This window comes from Heterodontus francisci, chromosome 12 (assembly GCF_036365525.1).
Source record: "Heterodontus francisci isolate sHetFra1 chromosome 12, sHetFra1.hap1, whole genome shotgun sequence".
In the NCBI taxonomy this organism is placed as follows: Eukaryota; Metazoa; Chordata; class Chondrichthyes; order Heterodontiformes; family Heterodontidae; genus Heterodontus; species Heterodontus francisci.
Genome location: NC_090382.1, coordinates 120,889,087 through 120,913,647, shown reverse-complemented (window position 1 = coordinate 120,913,647; position 24,561 = coordinate 120,889,087). Strand labels below are relative to the sequence as shown.

Genomic DNA, 24,561 nt, shown 5'->3' with positions numbered 1-24,561 from the left:
TTGGCCCCTCGAGCCTGCTCCGCTATTCAATAAGATCATGGCTGATCCTTAACCTCAACTTCACTTTTCCACCCAATCCCCATATTCCTTGATTCCCTTAGAATCCAAAACTCTGTCAATCCCAGCCTTGATTATACTCAATGAGTGAACATCAACAGCCCTCTAGGGTAGAGAATTCCAACTAGACTCCCCAACCAGGGGAAACATCTTATCTGCATCTATCGCTTTAAGTATTTTGTAGGTTTCAATGAGATCACCTCTCATTCTTCAAAACTCTGGAGAATACAGGCCCAGTTTCCCCAATCTCTCTTCATAGGACAGTCCCGCCATCCGGGAACAAGTCTGGTGAACCTTTGCTGCACTCCCTCTATGGCAATAATATCCTTCCCAAGGGAAGGGGACCAAAACTGCACACAGTACTCCAGGTGTGGTCTAAAAAAGGTTCTACACAATTGAAGCAAGACTTCACTATTCCTGTACTCAAATCCTCTTGCGATAAAGGCTAACATACCATTAGCCTTCTGAATTGCTTGCTGCACCTGCATGTTAGCTTTCAGTGACTTATTGACAAGACACCCGGGTCCCTTTGTACATCTACACTTTCTAATCTCTTACCATTTAAGAAATACTCTGCACATCTATTCCTCCCACCAAAGTGGGTAACCTCACATTTTTCCACATTATATCCCATCTGCCTCGTTCTTGCCCACTTACGAAGTCTGTCCAAATCACCTTGAAGCCGCGTTGCACCTTTTTCACAACAGACATTCCCATCTAGTTTTGTGTCATCCGCGAACTTGGAAATATTACATTTGGTCCCCACATTCAAATCATTGATATATATTGTGAGCAGCTGGGTCCCAAGCACTGATCCCTGCGGTACCCCACTAGTCACAGCCTGCCAATGCGAGAATGATCCGTTTCTTCCGACTCACTGTTTTCTGCATGTTAACCAATCCTTAATCCATGCCAGTATATTACCTCCTATCCCATAAAGAACAAAGAACAGTACAGCACAGGAACAGAGCCATTCGGCCCTCCAAGCCTGGGCTGATCTTGATGCCTGTCTAAACTAAAACCTTCTGCACTTCCAGGGTCCGTATCCTTCTATTCCCATCCTATTCATGTATTTTTCAAGATGCCTCTTAAACGTCATTATCGTACCTGCTTCCACCACCTCCCCTGGCAGCAAGTTCCAGGCACTCACCACCCTCTGTGTAAAAAACTTGCCTCGCACATCCCCTCTAAACTTTGCCCCTCGCACCTTAAACCTATGTCCCCTAGAAACTGACTCTTCCACCCTGGGAAAAAGCTTCTGACTATCCACTCTGTCACTCCATGTGCCACTCATAACTTTGTAAACCTCTATCATGTCGCCCCTCCACCTCCGTCGTTCCAGTGAAAACAATCCGAGTTTATCCAACCTCTCCTCATAGCTAATACCCTCCAGACCAGGCAACATCCTGGTAAACCTCTTCTGTACCCTCTTCAAATCCTCCACGTCCTTCTGGTAGTGTGGCGAGCAGAATTGCACGCAATATTCTAAGTGTGGCCTAACTAGAGTTCTGTACAGCTGCAGCATGACTTGCCAATTTTTATACTCTATGCCCCGACCGATGAAGGCAAGCATGCCATATGCCTTCTTGACTACCTTATCCACCTGCATTGTCACTTTCAGTGACCTGTGGACCTGTAGGCCCAGATCTCTCTGCCTGTCAATACTCCTAAGGGTTCTGCCATTTACTGTATACTTCCCACCTGTATTAGATCTTCCAAAATGCATTACCTCACATTTCTTCGCCCAAGTCTCCAACCGATCTATATCCTGCTGTATCCTCTAACAATCCTCATCACTATCCGCAACTCCACCAACCTTTGTGTCGTCCGCAAACTTACTAATCAGACCAGTTACATTTTCCTCCAAATCATTTATATATCATACAAACTGTGCTGTAATTTTGCTAACCAATCTCCTGTGGGGGACTTTATCAAAAGCCTTCTGAAAATCAAAGTATACCACGTCCACTGACTCTCCTTGATCAATTCTGTTAGCAACATCCTCAAAAAACTCCAACTGGTTCGTCAAACATGATTTCCCATTCACAAATCCATGTTGACTGTGCCCAATCAGATCATTATTATCCAAGTGTCCATTTATCACATCCTTTAGAATAGATTCTAGCATTTTCCCAATGACTGTAGTTCCCTGTTTTCTCTCTCCTTCCCTTCTTAAATAGTGTGGTGACATTTGCGACCTTCCAATCTGCAGGAAACGTGCCAGAATCTATAGAATTTTGGAAGATGATCAGCAATGAATCCACTGTCTCCAGGGCTACCTCTTTCAACACTCTGGGATGTAGAATATCAACCTTCAGCCCCATTAATTTCTCCAAAACAACCTTCCTACTATTACTAAGTTCCTTCAATTCCTCATTCCCCCTAAGCCCTTGGAACTCTAATTCTGGGAGACTCCAGGATGGTATGTTGCCTCCCTGGTGCTTGGGTCAAGGATGTCTCGGAATAGCTGCATGACATTCTGAAAGGGGAGGGTGAGCAGCCAGAGGTCGTGGTCCATATTGGTACTAACGACATAGGCAGGAAGAGAGATGAGGTCCTGCAAAGTGAATATAGGGAGTTAGGCAGATGGTTAAAAAGCAGGACCTCTAGGGTTGTAATCTCAGGATTACTCCCTGTGCCACGTACTAGTGATGGTAGGAATAGGAGGATTAGGCAAATGAATGCGTGGCTGAAGAGCTGGTGTAGGAGGGAGGGCTTCAGCTACTTGGATCATTGGGATCTCTTCTGATGCAGAGGTGACCTGTACAAGAAGGACGGGTTGCATCTAAACTGGAAGGGAACCAATATCCTTGCGGGGAGGTTTGCTAGTACTACTCGGGAGGGTTTAAACTAGTCTTGCAGGGGGGTGGGACTTGAAGTAGTAGTCTCTCCGATGAGATAGTTGAGACAAATGTCGAGGTTAAAGCAAGCAAGTCCAGTAGACAGGCTGGGCAAGGGCAGGACAGGGAGTGTGGAAGGTCTGATAGGCTAAACTGCATTTACTTTAATGAAAGAAGCCTTACAGGTAAGGCAGATGAACTCAGAGCATGGATCGGTACATGGGATTGTGATATTATAGCTATTACGGAAGCGTGGTTGAGGGATGGGCAGGACTGGCAGCTCAATGTTCCGGGGTACCGATCTTTCCGGCGTGACAGAGGTGGAGGTAAGAGAGGAGGGGGAGTTGCACTATTGATTAGGGAGGACATCACAGCAGTACTTAGAGAGGATATCCCGGGGGGAATGTCCAGCGAGGCCATATGGGTAGAACTTAGAAATAAGAAAGGGGTGATCACTTTGATGGGATTATACTATAGGCCCCCCAATAGTCAGAGGGAAGTGGAGGAGCATATATGTAGGGAAATCACAGACAGGTGTAGGAATTATAGGGTTGTAATAGTAGGTGATTTTAACTTCCCTAATATTGACTGGGACTGCCTTAGTGCTAAGGGATCAGATGGGGAAGAATTTAGTAAGTGTGTCCAGGATAGTTTTCTGAAGCAGCATGTGGATGGCCCTACTAGAGAAGGGGCCACAATCGACCTCCTCTTAGGAAGTGAGGATGGGCAGCTGGTTGATGTGTCAGTGGGGGAGCACTTTGGGACCAGTGACCATAACTCTATTAGCTTCAAGATAGTTATGGAAAAGGATAGGACTGGTCCTCAGGTTGAAGTCCTAAATTGGGGGAAGGCTATTTTTTGCTATTCTATTCATATTCTAGTCTCCCTTTCTTTATCAGTTTCTTGGTCCTCCTTTGCTGTATTCTAAAATCCTCCCAATCCTCAGGTTTACTACTATTTCTGTCAACTTTATAGGCCTTTTCTTTTAATCCTATACAATCCTTAACTTCCTTTGTTACCCACGATTAACTACCTTTACTTTTGGGTTTTTGTGCTTTGAAGGAATGTATAGTTTTCCTTCGTAAAACCATGTTGACTCTGCCTGATCATACTATGATTTTCTAAGTACAGTGTTAAGATTGCTTTAATAATAAACTCCAGCACTTTCCCAACAACAATCTGTTTTAGGATGTGGGCATCACTGACAAGGCCAGCATTTATTGCCCATCGCTAATTGACAACTGAGTGTCTTGCTAGACGAGTTCAGAGGGCAGTTAAGAGTCAACCACATTGCTGTGGGTCTGGAGTCACATGTAGGCCAGACCAGGTAAGGACAGTAGATTTCCTTTCCTAAAGAACATTAGTGAACCAGATGGCTTAATTGCTGAAGTCACCTGCTTTTGGACGGAGAGGAAACTGGTAGAAATCAGACTTTCCTGTTGTTTTTGCAGCTTGTCTTCTTGTTGATTTTTTCTTGCTGGATTTTTCAAAGTCTGACTTCTTTTTAATTTTTTTTGTTGAAAAGGCCTTAGAGAGAGGTTAATGCAGCTTGAAGGCAGTTTTGCTTCTTGCAGGGAGGTCTCAGGGAGAAGTCTGCAGCAGCAAGCAGCTCAGCTAAATCTGATCAAAAAGCAACTACACCCTCAAATTGTTACAGTTTCAAATCCAGGCAGGTTGGATAGGGGTTTCCTGGGTCCTAAAACTAGACCCTTTTCAAGTTGCTGTCCCACCTGACCTCTTCTCCATTTTGACAATCAGAACATAGAAGCAAAAATTTAAACATGATGCATAAAATGGTGGGTGATATTAATACTGAAATGCACAAAACATAATTTACAGTGGGTTCTCATCTATTCGTGACAATCACCCTTTGCTGGTATTGAAAATCCTCCCAATCCTCAGCCTTGGCAATATTATAAACCTCTTCTTTTAATCTAAGACTATCCTTAACCACTTTAGTTTGCCAAAGATGGATTTCTTTTTTTCTGGAGTTTTTATTTCTCAATGGACTGTATATGTTTTGAGAATTATGAAATATTTTTGCCATTGCTGTTTACCATCATATCTTTTCATTTAATTTCCCAATCTACCTTAGCCAACTCATACCTCATTGGCTTTATTTAAGTTCAATACTCCAGTTATGCGGTTTGGTCTCATATTTTTGCTTTGTAATGCTCATGTGAAGCTCCTTGGTACATTTTATTACATAAAAGGTGCTATATAAATACAAGTTGTTGTTGTTAGAACCACAGAACCATAGAAAGATTATGGCACAGAAGGTGGCCATTCAGCCCATCGTGTCTGCGCTGGCTGAAAAAACTAGCTGCCCAATCTAATCCCACCATCCAGCACCTGGTCCGTAGCCTTGCAGGTTACAGCACTTCAGGTGCATGTCCAGGTACCTTTTAAATGAGTTGAGGGTTTCTGCCACCAGGCAGTGAATTCTAGACATCCTCCACCCTCTGGGTGAAAAAGTCTTTTGTCATCTAATCCTTCTACCAATCACCTTAAATCTGTGCCCCCTGATAATTGACCTCTCCGCTAGGGGAAACAGGTCTTTCCTGTCTACTCTATCTAGGCCCCTCATAATGTCGTACACCTCAATTAAGTCACCCCTCAGCCTCCTCTGTTCTAAGGAAAACAACCCTAGCCGATCCAATCTTTCCTCATAGCTGCAACTTTCAAGCCCTGGCAACATTCTTGTAAATCTCCTCTGTACTCTCTCCAGAGCAATTATATCCTTCCTGTAATGTGGTGACCAGAACTGTATGCAATACTCCAGCTGTGGCCTAACCAGCATTTTATACATTTCCAGCATTACATCCCTGCTTTTGTATTCTATACCTCAGCCAATAAAGGAAAACATTCCATATGCCTTCTTCACCACTCTATCTACCTGTCCTGCCACCTTCAGGGACCTGTGGACATGCACTCCAAGGTCTCTCACTTCTTTCACGCCTCTCAATATCCTCCCGTTTATTGTGTATTCCCTCGCTTTATTTGCCCTCCCAAATGCATTACCTCACAATTCTCCGGATTGAATTCCATTTGCCACTTTTCTGCCCACTCAACCAAACTATCGATATCATTCTAGAATCTACAGCTATCCTCTTCACTATCAACTACACAGCCAATTTTTGTGTCATCAGGGCTGGTGTGTCATTTCCCAATATGTGGCCCAGTGTGTTCCTCAGGAGAGCTGATGTGAAAAATCTCTCCTCAAATATTCAAATACTTAGAACTAAAATTGTGCTTTAAGTGAGTATTTTATTGCAACAGGTATAACATTCCCGAGATTGAGACTGTTCTCAGCTGCCCCAAATATCGTCCTGAATTTTGCACAGAAGGAATTGTGCCAGGAACTGCCTCATTCCAGTTTCTTTTGCTATTTGGATTTCATATCATTTCTTTACACATGACCATATGAAAGTGACGGAGCTGGAAAAGAGCAGCTGATCATCAAGCTTGCCCCACACGAATGATGCAGGAGTATCACAATTAGGCTTTTCCCACCCCTTCGCAGGCAGCTAATCTGCTGGAAGAGGTCAAAACAGACTGGAAGAAAATCCACAGGGCCAGTAAGGAGGGGAAAAAATCCTCTGGAAAATTCTCCTCTGACCCCCTCAGGCACTTGAAACCAGTCCAGGATCTCAGAAGGACTGTGTGCTCTCTTAGTGAAGAAAATTATACAATGGACTGAATTTTATCAGTTTTCCAGGGATGGGCAGGATGGTGAGGGGGGGCCCATTAAGCAACGATGGAAGATGGAGGATAGAGTGCCTGTCATTTTCCCAACACCATTCAATTTTGTCAGAGGCGGGAAGGTCATTTAAGGGCCTGTCCCCATCATTGCTGCATTTTACCAGCGAAGTGGGGCCCCCTGCCACATGGGGAGGCCACCCAGTAAAACCAGGCAGCCTCCCTGCAAATGGGGGTGTGGAGTGCGGTCCTCCTGCTTGGGCACGAAGGGCCCCCAATGGCAAAGGCCACCACTGCACTAATATCCCCCCCACCCTCAATAACGCCCCCTCCAACCCCTTGCCATAGTCTGTCTGGCCATGGTGAGCCCACCCCACTTACCTGCTCTCTGAAGCTCCAGTGCTGCTCCTGGTCCTGGGCCTCCTGCAGTTCAAGCAGTGGCCATTACTCCCAGTGGTTCTGCTGGGACTGCTGAGCTGTGGGCACTCTGATTGGCTGGCACCTCTTGGGTGGGATCTTGTCCTTTAAAGAGGATGGCATCCCTGATGGCGGACAGTTAATTACCAGTCGTCCAAATAAGGACTGAGGCGGGTTGGCACCCCCGCCATCTGGTCTGACGCCAGGACCCCCATCACCAAGATAAAATCCAGCCCAATGTCTCTATGTTAAAATGTACTCGTCTTTATTCCTGTGTTGAGTGTTCTGTGGGTAGGGCTAAGATTTGAGGGCTCTTGAATTATCTGCCAATTCCTAGAATCCATCAAGGATAATTACAGTAATGTTCATGTTTACTTCAGTATGTGAGCTGAAAATATGCCAAAACAAGCTTCTTCACAGAATTACAGAGGATCGAAAGACACCTCACTCTGTATGTGTTCTATTCCTTAATCTCCTCCATCACTTTCAGAGTGAAGCTTTATCTCCATGGAGTGTGTTAGGTTCTGCTCAAAGTTTCTAAAGCTCTGCAATGTGGTTTCAGCTACCAACGGAGACCTGAGTAACCTTCAAAATATTAATGAGTAAACTTAAATGAGTAAAAAATGTTCCATTCCCACAATGGAAAGTCTTCAATTGCCAGCTGCCTTGGCCAGGAATGTGAAATGTTTTCCTATTGTATTTTTTTTACGGCTCAGTTGAGCATTCTTTGTTTTTGGCAGATGAAGCAATCAGTATCAATGATTAGTCCTCTGAATCTCCCTGAAATTTTCATTCCTCTAACTGTGGCCTTTTGTTCATCCCTCCCTCCTGCTCTCTAGACACTGTCCTCTGGAATGGCAACTGCTGGGGTTATACTTGGTCAGGTGAGATTGACTGCCCTTGACATCAAGGCAGCATTTGACTGAGCGTGGCATCAAAGAGCCCTAGCAAAACCGTTGTCAATGGGAATCAGGAGGAAAACACATAACAAGGTTCGGATCTTGGGCTGATAGGTGGCAAATAACATTCCTACCACACAATTGCCAGGCAATGACCATCTCCAACAAGAAAATATGTAACCATCACCCCTTGATGTTTAATGGCATTACCATCGCTGAACCCACAGCATCAACATCCTGGGGAATATCATTGGCTAGAAACTCAACTGGATTAGGCACAGAAATTGCATAGTCAGAAATCTGGGTATTCTGCAGTGAGTGGCTCAGTTCCTGATTACGCCAAAGCCTCTCTGCCATCGACAACATACAAGTCAGGAGTGTCATGGAATACACAACATTCTCCTTGATCGGTACCTGATCCACGACCTTAAATATCTATCCCTTCCACCACTAGTGCACTGTAGCTGCAGTGTGTCCTATCTACAGGATGCACTGCAGCAACATGTCAAGGCTCCTTTGTCATCATCTGTGAAACCAGCACCTAGCAGGAGGAGAACAGCAGTTGTATAGATAAACCATCATCTCCAAATCACACATCGTCACTGAGTCAAATTGCTAGAACTTCCTTCCTAACAGCAACTTCTCAAGGCAACTAGGATTCACAATATATGCCAGCCTTGTCAGAGGCTCCCACATCTGAAGAATGATTAATAGAAAGAGATGGAGCAATTAAATCTGCCATCTTCGGATCCCCCACCCGTGCTAAATATTTTTATCCAGTTTAACCCTTGAAATATCCTTTGATCTTTAACAAAACATTGACTTTATAGATTGCTAAAAGGAATTTATTTTGTTTTCCACTATTGTTGTCAATAAACTGCCATTCTTTTGCTTCCTTAGATATTGATTGTAATCTTTTAAAGGCCCATTGACATAACAGCATTGACATAACTCCTAGTGTTAAAAGTCTTCCTATATCAGCAACAAGGCTGCAGGTGGCTCAGAAACCCATCATTAACTGTGGTTTCTAACCAAGCCACAAGAGGCAAAATGTCAGCGGAGACAAACAAGTACCAACATTTGACACCAGGAACTGCCATTTTATTCTGGTATTGATGGACCAATCTCTTACAGAGCAGTATGTAATTGCATGATGTACCCACGTCAGCCTTTCTTCAACACCAAGGCACATTCCTGAACAGACAGTCAAAGTTGCAAATGCAGCTTCTGAGCAAACGTCCCCTAACTTTACCTGGGAACCTTACCGCAGTGGTATCGTACTGGAAAGAAACAAAGCAGAAGGAAGCCAGTCTGATGTGACATTGAGTCATTCCCAATTGTATTGTACATAACCGTCAAATATGGGTATGCAAACAGCCAATGTTTTGTACTTTTCTTTACTGTAATGTTCCTTCACCAATCACACATTATTGCACAGCACACCAAATGTGCTAAAGGTGTGGGTAATAGAGATTAATAACAGCTAGATCTATCACATGTTAAGACTAAGAATAAAAAATGTTGTTGAGGGTTCATTACATTTGCATTAAAATTCAAAGAAGTTTCCAGCAGTGAGTCAGCTATGGCTGACCTCAATTGTCACTGAGCCGGGCAGATTGGTTTTCAGTATCATTGAGTGGACTCAATATTAATGAAAGCCTAGAACAAGGAATGGTATTGTGCCACAACAGGAGAATGTATCATTGATGAGGCTTCTGTATAACTCGATGCGACTTAGCAGCTTCTGTGAATGGAGAGGTCTGCAACAGCTCTCTTCTGCAGTCAATAGGTCCTGAAATATTCATCAATGAGCTGACATCACTGCAAAAAGACTAATTAATAATGAAGTTCCATCTTTTCTCTTTTGTTTAAAATGTCAGCACCTTTCCATTTCTTCCAGGGGTCAAAGTAGAATCTTTTGTTGTGGAACTTTATGGGTAATTTGTTCCTATTGTGTTTAGTCTCTGAAAAGTGCAGGGTTTAGTGACAAGAAACATAGCTTGAGATTAGATTAATGAGTTCATTTTTCCAGGCAGTGAGCATTTCAGGAGGTAGCCCAGATAATGTTCGCATCCTTAACTAAATGAAGCATCTGGTCATCAATATTAAGAATCAGAGGGAGATGAGGAGACATTTCTTTTACGCAGGTGTGGTACTAATTGGATAGCTCTTTCAAAAGAGCCGGCACAGGTATGATGGACCGAATGGTCTCCTTCTGCACTGTAAGATTCTAGGACTATTTTATAACATCTTGGTCCATTTGTTTTTCTCTCCTCCCTTTCTTTTGAAAGATTCTTATTGGGACATGGTCCCTCTGGTACCTCATGCAAGTGGCTAGTTTTATGTGCAAGTTTTTACATCAAAGACCAGCGAGTTACTCCCTATGAAGAGCACAACAACAATTCCTAACTCTGTCCTCTCTCCTGTTCCAGTATCAATACAGATGTGGTTATAAGAAGGGTGAACAGGAGAAAGAACCTTTCCCACCTTCCCTTTCCAAACCCTGAACATTGAAACCAATTGTGGCTTTTGTATCATTACCTTGGCTGAGTTCAGCCTATTCAGCATAGGCTGGGATTGAAACTGGGGCCTTCCTTCTCTGGTTAGCTTAATGGCTTACGGTATTCTGTTACAGCCAAATATACATTTAAACTAGTCAAAAGCTTCAAATTGATTCTTGATATAACAAAAGCAATTTGAACTTATATAGTGCCACTCAGAAAAACATCTCAGAGCATTTGACAAGAAGAGGATGAGACCAAATAAAGGAAGAGAGATTAAATAGGTGAGAGCTTTCACGAAGCTTTTGAAGGAAAGGGGAGAGGGAGCAAGGTAGAGTGCTTAACATATTCTGCACAAACCCTCCTCTACCTACTGGCTTATCCATACACTGTTCCTTATTCTGACAATACACAGAATGAGCATTTAATCCATCGCCACATCACTGGCAGGATCATGTCAAGCTAAATAACCCAAATGCATTTTACCGATCAAGACCATGGCTGCTGTGAAACTGCTTATAAAAGATGTTCAGTAAATAATATAACAGAATTGCATTGTGTGGTGTCAGCTGGGGCGCAGTGTAACTATTGTCAGAAAGTGGTGGCTTCAAATCCCCTGCACAGACCTGATTACAAACTTTGGGCTGATACTGCAGTGCAGTGCTGAGGGAGATACTGACATTCAGATGAGATACGAATCCAAGGTCTGCCTGCCTTTCAAATCCTGTTGTGCTATTTTGAAGAAGAACAAGAAGTTCTCCCAGTATTTATCCCTCAACCAACATCACTAAAACTGAATATCAGGTTATTATCACACTGCTAGTTGTGGGAGCTTGCTGTGCACAATTAGATTGCCGTATTTCCTACTCTACAGCAATGACTATATTTCACTGGCTGTAAACACTTTGGAAGTTGTTTATTTTTGTTGTTCCATAATGCAATATCTTCTGAATGTTATTCATGGAAAAGTTTCCTTTTCATTCGTAATCATTTTGTGGCAGATTTTGTACATGCATTCACAATTGTAGAGAGTTCAAAGCATTTTTTCTACAGAATACATAAGAAACAATATTTCTAGGCTTTACTGTTGGAGGAGAGGCTGGATTTTATGCATTGCCTGTATAACGATGTGACGACACTTGTCTGTTAGGATGCTGTAAGCTGTGAAAATGCACAAGGCCCCAGTGAAAGGACACCTACAGAGGAGTAATTGCTGATCGCTGGTCACCTTGTCAATTATTTTTATGTCACGCACTGCAAACAAACCGTTTTCCGATTGTACGTGTGTGGATTTGACAGCAGATTAAGTCAGTAGAATTTAGAACTGTACAGGCCGTAAATTAAATCTCAACACAACCCCCTGCAACGTGTCTTCTGCCTGTAGAGCATGTTAGGACATCTTCAGAATGTGACAGGCACTTTATAGATGTAAAATGTTCCCAAACCCTCTGTGAATCGGTGCCCCGGTGCAGCTTGATGTTAGTCTCTGCAATTCGAATGAGGAAGTCAGTGGCCCTCACAGGACATAGGAAATAGGAGCAGGAGTAGGCCATTCAGCCCCTCAAACCTGCTCCACCATTCAACTAGATCGTGGCTGATTGTCTACCTCAATGCCATTTTCCTGCACAATCCTCATATTCCTTGATAGCTGTAATATGTAGAAATCTATCGATCTCTGTCTTGAACATACTCAATGACTGAGCCTCCACAGCCCTCTGGGTGGAGAATTCCAAAGATTCACAACCCTCTGAGTGAAGAAATTCCTCCTCATCTCAGTCCTAAATGGCCTGCTGCCAATTAAAATTAACTTAAAATTAATGGCCAGAACATCCTGGTCCTCAGATGACGCTCACACTCTGATCCATGAATACATGTTTGTAAAATTTTATCTTCATATATCTGGTAATGCAGAACCAACTTACAAGCTAAGCAAGTGTGTAGTAGCAACAAGAAGGGCCATTGCAGGAAACTTCAAAAGCTTTTGTCACATTTACTCAGTGAACTGTGCAACTGCAACTGCAATGAAAACATTTCAACCAATAAAATCAATAGTCATGGCACTTCAGAGCAAATCACTGTACGGGAAGCAACCTGACCTTCTGAGAGATGTGACAAAGTATTATATAAATGCTAGTCTTTCCTTTAATGCAACTCTAATAAAAGATGTTCAAACAAGAGAAACCTTTTGAAATTTTAAGATTACATGTAAGAAAGGTAAAATGATTGTGAGATTAATGACAATATTGCTAATGTGCTCAGTTCAAATTACTCTGGCTGCTCTTTAACAATACAGCAATTTCATACAGAAATTTTAACAAGCTCATTAATAACAGCCCATTTTCAACCCAAAAGACATCAGCAATAATAGAGCCAACTTTTCATTTACTTTTTACAAGAGCACAATTCAAAGTCTGTTTCATTTTAACAATGAAATTAATTGGAATCAAGTTTCCATTCATAAGCATATACCCATGTACTGCACAGTCCTTACCAATGAAAGAGAAATTGAAGGATGCTCTCATCCACCTTTCCTCAATTTATGAAGACATTATAAAGCACAATTTTCTATTGCATGACATTTTCTAACTGTTTTCCATTACTACACTATCTTTTTAGTCACATTAATCTCGGCCTCCTCCTGAGGTCCCAGCATCACAGATGCCAGTCTTCAGCCAATCCGATTCACTCCACGTGATATCAAGAAACATCTGAAGACACTGGATACTGCAAAGGCTATGGGCCCTGACAACATTCTGGCAATAGTACTGAAGACCTGTGCTCCAGAACTTGCCGCACCCCGAGCCAAGCTGTTCCAGTACAGCTACAACACTGGCATCTACCCAGCAATATGGAAAATTGCCCAGGTATGTCCTGTTCGCAAAAAGCAGGACAAGTCCAACCCGGCCAATTACTTCCCTATCAGTCTGCCCTCGATCATCAGCAAAGTGATGGAAGGTGTTGTCAACAGTGCTATCAAGCGGCACTTGCTCACAATAATCTGCTCAGTGACGCTCAGTTTGGGTTCCGCCAGGGCCAATCAGCTCCTGACCTCATTACATCTTTGGCCCAAACATGGACAAAAGAGCTGTACATCCAGGACAAAGCAGCCCGCTTGAATGGCCCCCATCTACCACCTTCAACATTCACTCCCTCCACCACCGGCGCACAGTGGCAGCAGTGTGTACCATCTACAAGACGTACTGCAGCAACTCACCAAGGCTCCTTAGACAGCACCTTCCAAACCTGCAACCTCTATCGCCTAGAAGTACAAGGGCAGCAGATGCATGGGAACACCATCACCTGCAAGTGCCCCTCCAAGTCACACACCATCCTGACTTAGAACTATATCAATGTTCCTTCACTGTCGCTGGGTCAAGATCCTGAAACTCCCTTCCTCACAGCACTGTTGGTATACCTACACCCCATGGACTGCAGCAATTCCAGAAGACAGGCTCACCACCACCTCCTCAAGGGCAATTAGGGATGGGCAACAAATGCTGGCCTTGCCAGTGACACCCACATCCCCCAAACAAATAAAAAAGAGGTTACCAGTCTCAGTAAGGCTCAGTGATAGTTTGTTTGCTTCTGAGGCAGAAGGTTGTGGGTTTAAGATTTACTCCAGGTCTCGGGCCTATGATTTAGGCTGATAAGTGCAGTAGTGAGTGGGAACTGCATTGTCAGGGATGCTATCTTTCAGGTGAGATGTTAAATTGAGGTGCTGTCTGCCTGTTTAAGCAGACATTCTATTGAAGTGGAGCAGACAGTTCTCTCAGTGTCCTGGTCAAAGTACCTCCCTCAATCATAGCTGCTAATAAATAATTAGCTGGTTGTGTCTTCATTACTGCTTATGGATCTTGCTGTCTATAAATTATTGGCCACATCTGTCTGCATGACAACAGTAAACTGTGCTTCAAAACACTAAGAAATTGGCTTTAAATTACTGTCAGACATGCTAAGGATGTGCAAGGCACTATATAAATCCAAGGTCTTTCTTTACTAAATAAAATCCGACCAAGTTATACTTGTGGTTTAGTTCACAGTATACAAGAACACAAGAAATAGGAGTAGAAGCAGGCCATACGACCCATCGAGCCTGCTCCATCATTCAGTGCAATCATGGCTGATCTTGAGCTTCAATTCCACTTTCCCGCCCACTCCCCATATCCCTTGATTACCCGTGAGACCCAAACATTTATCTATCCCAGCCTTAAATATATTCAATGATGGAGCATCCACAACCCTCTGGGGCAGAGAATTCCAAAGATTCACAACCCTTTGAGTGAAGTAATCTCTCATCATCTCAGTCCTGAATGATTGGCCCCTTATCCTGAGACTATGTTCCCGTGTTCTAGATTCCCTGACCAGTATGAACAATCTCTCAGCTTCTACCCTATCAAGTCCTTTCAGAATCTTGTATGTCTCAATTAGATCGCCTCTCATTCTTCTAAACTCCAGAGAATATAGACTCAATTTACTCAGCCTCTCATCATAGAACAACCCCCTCATCCCAAAGACCAATTTAGTAAATCTTTGCTGCACTGCCTCCAATACAAGTATATCCTTTCTTAAATGTGGAGACCAAAACTGCACACAGTATTCCAGGTGCGGTCTCACCAAAGCCCTGTACAATTTTACTAAGACTTATTTATTCCTGTACTCCAATCCCCTTGCAATAAAGGCCAACATGCCATTTGCCTTCCTAATAGCCTGCTACACCTGTAGGTTAACTTTATGTGTTCCTTGTACAAGTACACCCAAATCTCTCTGAACATCAACACTTACCAGTTTTACACCTTTTAAAAAATATTCAGCTTTTCTATTTTTATGACCAAAGTGAACAACCTCTCACTTTCCTACATTATACACCATTTGCCATCTTGTTGCCCACTCACTTAACCTGCCTATATCTCTTTGCAGCCTCTCTACATCCTTCCCGCAGCTTACCTTTCCACCGAGCTTTGTATCATCAGCAAACTTAGATATATTACTCTCTGTTTCTTCATTCAAGTCATTAATATAGAGTGTAAACAGCTGAGGTCCCAGCACTGATCCTTGCAGTACCCCACTATTCAATGCCTGCCAACTTGAAAATGCCCCATTTATGTCCACTCTCTGTTTCCTGTCTGTTAACCAATCCTCTGTCCATGCTAATATATTACACCCAACACCATGAGCCCTTATCTTGCCTATTAATCTTTTCTGTGGCACCTTATCGAATACCTTTTGGAAATCCAGCTATACTACATCTACTGGTTCCCCTTTATCTACCCTACTAGTTACATCCTCAAAAAACTCCAATGAATTTGTCAGACAGGATTTCCCTTTAGTAGAACCATGCTGACATGTTCTAATCAGACTGTGCTTTTTCAAGTTCAATGTTAAGACTTCTTTACTAATAGTTTCCAGCATCTTCCCAATGACTGATGTTAGGCTAACTGGCCTGTATTTCCCTGTTTTCTCTCTACCTCCTTTCTTGAAAAGCGGTGTAACATTTGCCAACTTCCAATCCAATGGGACCATTCCTGAATCTAGAAAATCATAGCCAGCACATACACTATCTCTTTTAGAACCCTAGGATGTCGGCCATCTGGTCCCGGGGATTTGTCAGATTTTAGTCCCTCAAGTTTTTCCAATACTTTTTCTCGACTGATATCAATATCCTTAATTTCCTCACTCTTTTTAGCCTCCAGGTTACTGCCAATAATAATTTGAGTTGAGTAATGTGAGTTGTAACATATATTAGCATTTATAGGCAAATATCAGCCACTGCATCTTTGGTTTTCATGAAAACAAGATGGAATCAGAGAATATACTTGTCAAAACACCAATATAAAATGACAGAATCCCACATAATAAAACAAAATTCGATTTATTCATCACCATAAACCAGTGATTATTGGGAAAATAGCAGCAGTTTGTATATTACAGGCTAAACCACCGGGTTTCCACCTTCTCGGAAAAGTCTTAGAAAAAAAAATTAAGGAATGTGATTTCAAAAGACAGGGAAAAATCCTGAATCACATGTAATGAAAATGGAATTTGACTTATTCAATTACTAAACCAGCAGCCCTCCCACTGATATCTATAAAGCTATTAAAGACGCAACACGCTTCATAGAAACATTAAGAATATATGCGTTTAAATAAAAAACCTTGGAGTGAAAGGATTAATTTAGAGGAGAGAGACCGGCAACATTCAATGGTGAGAGTTATACACTCATGCTGTGTTTGCTATGGAGCCGTGGGGGGGTGGGGGGAGTGGTGGGGGATGGGTGCTGGGAGCCGTGGAGTGGGTGGAGGGAGTGGTGGGGGATGGGTGCTGGGAGCCGTGGGGTGGGTGGGGGGAGTGGTGGGGGGTGGGTGCTGGGAGCCGTGGAGTGGGTGGAGGGAGTGGTGGGGGATGGGTGCTGGGAGCCGTGGAGTGGTGGGGGGAGTGATGGGGGGTGGGTGCTGGGAGACGTGGAGTGGGTGGGGGGAGTGGTGGGGGATGGGTGCTGGGAGCCGTGGGGTGGGTGGGGGGAGTGGTGGGGGATGGGTGCTGGGAGCCATGGGGTGGGTGGGGGGAGTGGTGGGGGATGGGTGCAGGGAGCCGTGGGGTGGGTGGGGGGAGTGATGGGGGATGGGTGCTGGGAGCCGTGGGGTGGGTAGGGGGAGTGGTGGGGGATGGGTGCTGGGAGCCGTGGGGTGGGTAGGGGGAGTGGTGGGGGATGGGTGCTGGGAGCCATGGGGTGGGTGGGGGGAGTGGTGGGGGATGGGTGCTGGGAGCCGTGGGGTGGGTGGGGGGAGTGGTGGGGGATGGGTGCTGGGAGACGTGGAGTAGGTGGGGGGAGTGGTGGGGGATGGGTGCTGGGAGCCGTGGGGTGGGTGGGGGGAGTGGTGGGGGATGGGTGCTGGGAGCCGTGGGGTGGGTGGGGGGAGTGGTGGGGGATGGGTGCTGGGAGACGTGGAGTGGGTGGGGGGAGCAGCAGGAAGGTTTTTTTGATTCATTCATGGGATGTGGGCGTCACTGGCCAGGCCAGCATTTATTGCCCATCCCTAATTACCCTTGAGAAGGTGGTGATGAGCTGCCTTCTTGAACTGCTGCAGTCCATGTGGGGTAGGTACACCCACAGTGCTGTTAGGAAGGGAGTTCCAGGATTTTGACCCAGCGACAGTGAAGGAACGGTGATATAGTTCCAAGTCAGGATGGTGTGTGACTTGGAGGGGAACTTGCAGGTGGTGGTGTTCTCATGTATTTGCTGCCCTTGTCCTTCTAGTTGGTAGAGGTCGCGGGTTTGGAAGGTGCTGTCTAAGGAGCCTTGGCACCCACCAGGGCCAGATGAAATGTACCCCTGGCTGTTAAAAGAAGCAAGAGAGGAAATAACAGAAGGTCTGACCATCATTTTTCCAGTCCTCACTGGATACAGGTGTAGTACCAGAGGATTGGAGGACTGCTAACGTTGTACCCCTGTTTAAAAAGGGAGGGAGGGATTGACCGAATAATTACAGGCCAGTCGGTCTATGTCAGTAGTGAGAAAATTATTGGAATCTATTCCGAGAGACAGGATAAACTGTCACTATGAAAGGCATAGGTTAATCAATGATAGTCAGCATGGATTTGCTAAGGGAAGATCTTGTTTGACCAACTTGATCAAGTTTTTTGAAGAAGTAACAAGGAAGATAGATGAGGGTAGTGTAGTTGATGCGGTCTACATGGATTTTAGCAAGGCTTTTGACAAGGTCCCACATGGCAGACTGGTTAAAAAAATAAAATCCTGTGGGATCCAGGGAAATGCAGCAAGGTGGATATAAAATTGGCTCAGTGACAGGAAACAAAGTGTAGTTGTTGATGGGTATTCTAGCGACTGGAGAGCTGTTTCCAGTGACGTTCCGCAGGGCTCAGTACTGGGTCCCCTGCTTTTTGAGGTGTATATTAATGATTTGGACATAAATATAGGGGGCATGATCAAGAAGTTTGCAGACCACACAAAGATTGACTGTGTGGTAAATAGTAAGGAGGATAGCTGTAGGCTGCAGGAAGGTATTGATGGTCTGGTCAGATGGGCAGAAAAGTGGCAAATGGAATTCAACCTGGAGAATTGTGAGCTGTTGCATATGGGGAAGTCTAACAAGGCAAAGGAATACATGATTAATAGGAAAATACTGAGAAGCGTAGAGGAAGTGAGGGAACTTGGAGTGAATGTCCATAGATCCCTGAAGGTAGCAGGACAGGTCGATAAGTGGTTAAGAAGCCGCTTGGAACCCTTTCCTTTATTAGCCGAGATATAGAATATAAGAGCAGGGAGGATATGCTGGAATAAAAACAAAAAGTGCTGGAAATACTCAGCAGGTCTGGCAGCATTAGTGGAGAGAGAAGCAAAGGTAACGTTTGAAGTCTATGATCTTTCATCAGAACTGTATAACTCATTGATTAGGCCACAACTTGAGTACTGTGTGCAGTTCTGGTCACCTCATTACAGAAAGGATGGAATTGCACTAGAGAGGGTACAGAGGAGATTTATGAGGATGTTGCCGGGACTGGAAAAATGCAGCAATGAAGAAAGATTGGATAGGCTGGGGTTGTTCTCCTTGGAACAGAGAAGGCTGAGGGGAGATCTGATTGAAATGTACAAAATGTTGAGGGGCCTGGATAGAGCGGAGGTGAAGGGTCTATTCACCTTAGCAGAGAGGTCAGTGATGAGGGGGCATAGATTTAAAGTGATTGGTAGAAAAATTAGAGTGGAGATGAGGAAAAGCTTTTTCACCCAGAGGGTAGTGGGGGTCTGGAACTCACTGCCTGAAAGGGTAATTGAGGCAGAAACCCTCAACTCATTTAAAAGGAGTCTGGATATGCACCTCAAGTGCTGTAATCCGCAGGGCTACGGACCAAATGCTGGAAGGTGGGATTAGAATAGGTGGATCGTTTTTCGGCCAGCACAGACACGATGGGCCAAGTGGCCTCTTTCTGTGCCTTAAACCTTCTATGATTCTATGATTCTAAGCCTTCCAATGAGCTCAGCAATGAGCTCAACTATCAATTAATTATAGGTGTGCAGGTTTCCTGTCCCCCGTCCTCCACCCTCCCTTTGAAAAGTGCTTCACATTCTGGATGTGTCAGGATCCAGTGATGCCTTCTGGGAACACGATTTTTGATGCGCGCCCACACCTGGTCTCGCCTCCCAAGGCCAATTGAACATTCAGGCCCAGTGCCAGTACTGAGAGAGTATGCATGACTTGCAGAATCGGAAGTGCCATCTTTCAAATGAGATGTTAAACCAAGCCCTCATCTCCCTCTCAGGTGGACATAAAAGATTGCATGGCACTATTTCGAAGAAGAACAGGGTAGCTATCCCCAATCTCCTGGCACAGTATTTATTTCTTAACCAACATTACTTAAACAGAGTATCTGGTCATTGTTATGACCAGATCTCATTGTTGCTTGTGGGGTCTTGTTATGCATAAATTGGCTGCGCATTTCCTAAATTACAACAGAGATTACATTTCAAAAGTACTGCAAGTTCCCCTCCAAGTCACACATCATCCTGACTTGCAACTATATCACTGTTTCTTCACTGTCGCTGGGTCAAAATCCTGGAACTCCCTTCCTAACAGCACTGTTGGTGTACCTACACCCCAAGGACTGCAGCCGTTTAAGAAGGCAGCTCACCACCACCTTCTCAAGGGCAATTAGGGATGGGTAATAAATGCTGGTCTGGCCAGCGACGCCCACATCCCATGAAACAATAAAATGAAATTGGCTGCTTTGGGGTGTCCTGCGTTTGTGAAAGGCATTATATAAAAGCAAGATTTTTCTTTCTTTAGTGCATTCACAAAGGGGTCAATTCAGGCTATAGCTAAAAGCTCACCAAGTTTACCATGGAATGATACTTTAGCTCAGTGAAAACAGTTGGCTTCTCATTTTACAGCTCTTCTTTCTAGCATCAAACAGCTGAATGTAAAATATGACTTTCACTGGCGAGGCCAGCATTTATTGCCCATCCCTAATTGCCCTTGAGAAGGTGGTGGTGAGCTGCCTTCTTGAACCGCTGTAGTCCATGTGGGGTAGGTACACCACAGTGCTGTTAGGAAGGAGTTCCAGGATTTTGACCCAGCCACAGTGAAGGAACGGCGATATAGTTCCAAGTCAGGATGGCGTGTGGCTTGGAGGGGAACTTGCAGGTGGTGCTGTTCCCATGAGTGTTGTTGGAGCTGCACCCATCCAGGCAAGTGGTGAGTATTCCATCACACTCCTGACTTGTGCCTTGTAGATGGTGGACAGGCTTTGGGGAGTCAGGAGGTGAGTTACTCGCCTCAGGATTCCTAGTCTCTGACCTGCTCTTGTAGCCGCAGTATTTATATGGCTACTCCAGTTCAGTTTCTGGCCAATAGTAAGCCCCAGGATGTTGATAGTGGGGGATTCAGTGATGGTAATGCTATTGAATATCAAGGGGAGATGGTTAAATTCTCTCTTGTTGGAGATGGTCATTGCCTGGCACTTGTGTGGCACGAATGTTACTTGCCACTTATCAGCCCAAACCTGGATGTTGTCCAGGTCTTGCTGCATTTGGACACGGGCTGCTTCAGTACCTGAGGAGTCACGAATGGTGTTGAACATTGTGCGAGTTGAGACACAGGCAGCAGGGTTTTGGATGACCTCATGTTTACGGAGAGTAGAATGTGGGAGACCAGCCAGGAGTGTGTCAGAATAGTCAAGCCTTGAGGTAATGAATATGCCAGACAGGAATGAGGGTTTCAGCAGCAGATGAGCTGCAATGGGGCAAAGGTGGGCAATGTTACAGAGGTGGAAATCGGCAATCATGTGATGTACGAACATGAGGTTGGAAGCTCGTCTTGGGAACAAATGTGACACCAAGGTTGTGAACAGTTTGGTTTAATCTCAGACTGTTTCCAGGGAGGGGGATGGAGTTGGGTGTTTACAGAACGGAGTTTGGAGTGGGGACTGAAAACAATGGCTTCAGTCTTCCCAATATTTAATTGGAGGAAATTTCTGCTCATCCACTACTGGATGTCAGATAACAGTCTGATAATTTAGCAACAGTGGAGAAATCGAGAGAAATGGTGATGAAGTATAGCTTGGTGTTGTCAGTGTACATGTGAAAACTAAAGCTGTTCTTTGGGTTGAAATCGCCAAGGGGCAGCATAGAGATAAGAAATAGGAGGGGGTCAAGGATAGATCCTTGGGGGCACCAGATAGAACGGTGCGGGAGCAGGAAGAGAAGCCATTGCAAGTAATTCTCTGGCGACAATGAGATAGTTAAGTATAGAACCAGGTGAGAACAGTCCCACCCAGCTGGAGAACAGTGCAGAGGCGTTGGAGGAGGATGATGTGGTCAACTGTTAATTCTTATGTGCAAGGGTGTTTGTAGCTGTACAAATATACAAATTGAACCAAAGTAATTACATTTGTATAGCACCTTTTGCATCCTCAGCCCATCTTAAAGTGCTTCACAGCCAATGAATTCTTTTTGAGGTGCAATCCATATTGTTAGTGATGCAAACACAGCAGTCAGTTTGTGCACAACAAGGTTGCACATACAGTACTGAGATAACTGATCTGTTTTGATGGAGGAATAGGCATTGGCAAGGTCACCAGAAGAATTCTGTCCTCTTTGCCAAGTATTTCTAGTGGGATCGTTCGAGGTGGGATTGGTCGTGGGCAGCATTGCTGAACAGACGAGCAAATAGACAACCTGGCTCATATCATCTTTGAATCTCTTTTCTATTGAAGTCAATGGGAATGAAAAACAGTAGTGCCAGCTTCATTTACACCTAGAAATAAAGGTATCATGACACTACTGGGTGAATTCCACAGATCACCAAACAGCAGGAGATATAGAGGAACACATTTCCAGGGAAATTACAGAGAGGTGCAAAAACTGAAGAGTTGTGATGATGGGGAAATTTATTTAAATATAGACTTGGCTAGTAATAGTGTAAAGGGCAATGAGGAGGAAGAGTTCCTTAAATGTATTCCGGGAAATTTTCTACATCAGTATGGTTCCAGACCAATGAGGAAGGAGGCATTGCTGGATTTGGAGAATGAATGGGTCAAGGGGATCAAATGTCATTAGGGGAACATTTAGGAGACAGTGATCATAGTATCATAAGGTTTAGGTTAGTGAAGGAAAAGGACAAGGAGCAATCCAGGGGAAAAATAATTAAGTGGAGGAGGGCCAACTTCACTGGGGTGAGAACAGATCTGGACCAGGGAAAAAGGAATTAAAGACTAGCAGGAAAAGCTGTAAAGGAACAATGGGCTGCCTTTAAAGAGGAGATGGTTCGGGTCCAGTCAAGGTACATTCCCGGGAGGGGGAAAGGTAGGACCAGCAGAGCCTCGATGACAAAAGAGATAGTAAGATGAAGCAAGAGAAGGGTGTGTATGACAAATATCAGGTGGATAATACAAGTGATAACCAGGCAGAATATAGAAAATCTCAGAGGGAAAGTGGGAAAGGAAATAAGAGGGGGCAAGAGAGAGTATGAGAAGAGACTGGCAGCTGACATAAAAGAGAATCCATAAGTCTACTATGGGCGTATAAATAGTAAAAGTGCAGTAAAAGGAGGGGTGGGGCCAATTAGGGACCAAAAAGGGGATTTTCACATGGAGGCAGAGGTAATGGCTGAGGTATTAAACAGATACTTTATATCTATCAGGACAAAGGAACACAAGACAAGTACACAAGAACACAAGCAAGACCATTCGGCCCATAGAGCCTGCTCCGCCATTCAATGCAATCATGGCTGATCTTGGACTTCAATTCCACATTCCTGCCTGCTCTCCATATCCCTTGATTCCTGAGAGACCAAAAATCTGTCTATCCCAGCCTTAAATGTATTTAATGATGGAGCATCCACAACCCTCTGGGGTAGAGAATTCCAAAGATTCACAACCCTTTGAGTGAAGTAATTTCTCCTCATCTCAGTCCTGAATGATTGACCCCTTATCCTGAGACTGTGTCCCCGTGTTCTAGATTCCCTGAACAGTGGGAACAATCTCTCAGCTTCTACCCTATCAAACCCTTTCAGAATCTTGTATGTTTCAATTAGATCGCCTCTCATTCTTCTAAACTCCAGAGAATATAGGCCCAAATTACTCAGCCTCTCATCATAGGACAACCCCTCATCCCAGAGACCAATTCAATAAATCTTCACTGCACTGCCTCCAGTGCAAGTATATCCTTCTTAAACATGGAGACCAAAACTGCACACAGTATTCCAGGTGCGGTCTCACCAAAGCCCTGTACAATTTTACTAAGATTTCTTTATTCCTGTTCTCCAATCCCCTTTCAATAAAGGCCAACATGCCATTTGGTTTCTGAATAGCCTGCTGCACCTGCATGTTAACTTTGTTCCTCGTACGAGTATCTCCAAGTCTCTCTGAACATCAACACTGTCCAGTTTCACACCTTTAAAAAAAAATTCTGCTTTTCTAGGAAGAAGATGTTGCCAAAGTGAAAGTGAAAGAGGAGGCAGTTGAGACACTGGATAGGCTAAAAATTGATAAAGAGAAGATATTAGAAACATTGCCTGTGCTTAAAGTTGATAAGTCACCAGGACCGGATAAGATACATCTGAGGATACTGAGGGAAGTAAGGGTGGAAACTGCAGAGGCTCTGGCCATAATCTTCCAATCCTCCTGAGATACAGGCGTGGTTCCAGAGGACTGGAGAATTGTAAATGTTACATCCTTGTTCAAAAAAGCCAGTAAGGATAAATCCAGCAACTAGAGGCCAATCAGTTTAACCTCGGTGGTGGGAAAGATGTTAGAGATGATAACCTGGGACAAAATTGTCACTTCGACAAATGTGGATTAATTAAGGAAAGCCAGCATGGATTTATTAAAGGCAAATCACGTTTCACTAACTTGCTTAAGTTTTTTTGATGAAATAACATAGACGGTTGATGAGGCTAATGTGGTTGATGTGCTGCAATGGACTTCCAAAAGGCATTTCATAAAGTGCCACAAAATATCCAGGCTTGGGCTGATAAGTGGCAAGTAACATTCGCGCCACACAAGTGCCAGGCAATGACGATCTCCAACAAGAATCTAACCATCTCCCCGCTGAATCCCCCACTATCAACATCCTAGGGGCTACCATTGACCAGAAACTGAACTGGAGTAGCCATATAAATCCCTTGGCTACAAAAG

The 24,561-nt window shown here is 44.2% G+C and overlaps 1 long non-coding RNA gene across 1 annotated transcript in view; it reads left to right on the top strand.

Annotated features, from left to right (window-relative positions):
• The window catches only part of LOC137376083 (uncharacterized), a 95,904-nt gene extending 83,344 nt beyond the window's left edge, over positions 1–12,560 (top strand). The window contains exon 3 of the long non-coding RNA XR_010976130.1: positions 7,853–12,560. This is a non-coding gene — a long non-coding RNA (uncharacterized lncRNA). The remainder of the gene's footprint in view (positions 1–7,852) is intronic.
• The last annotated feature ends 12,001 nt before the right edge of the window (positions 12,561–24,561 follow it).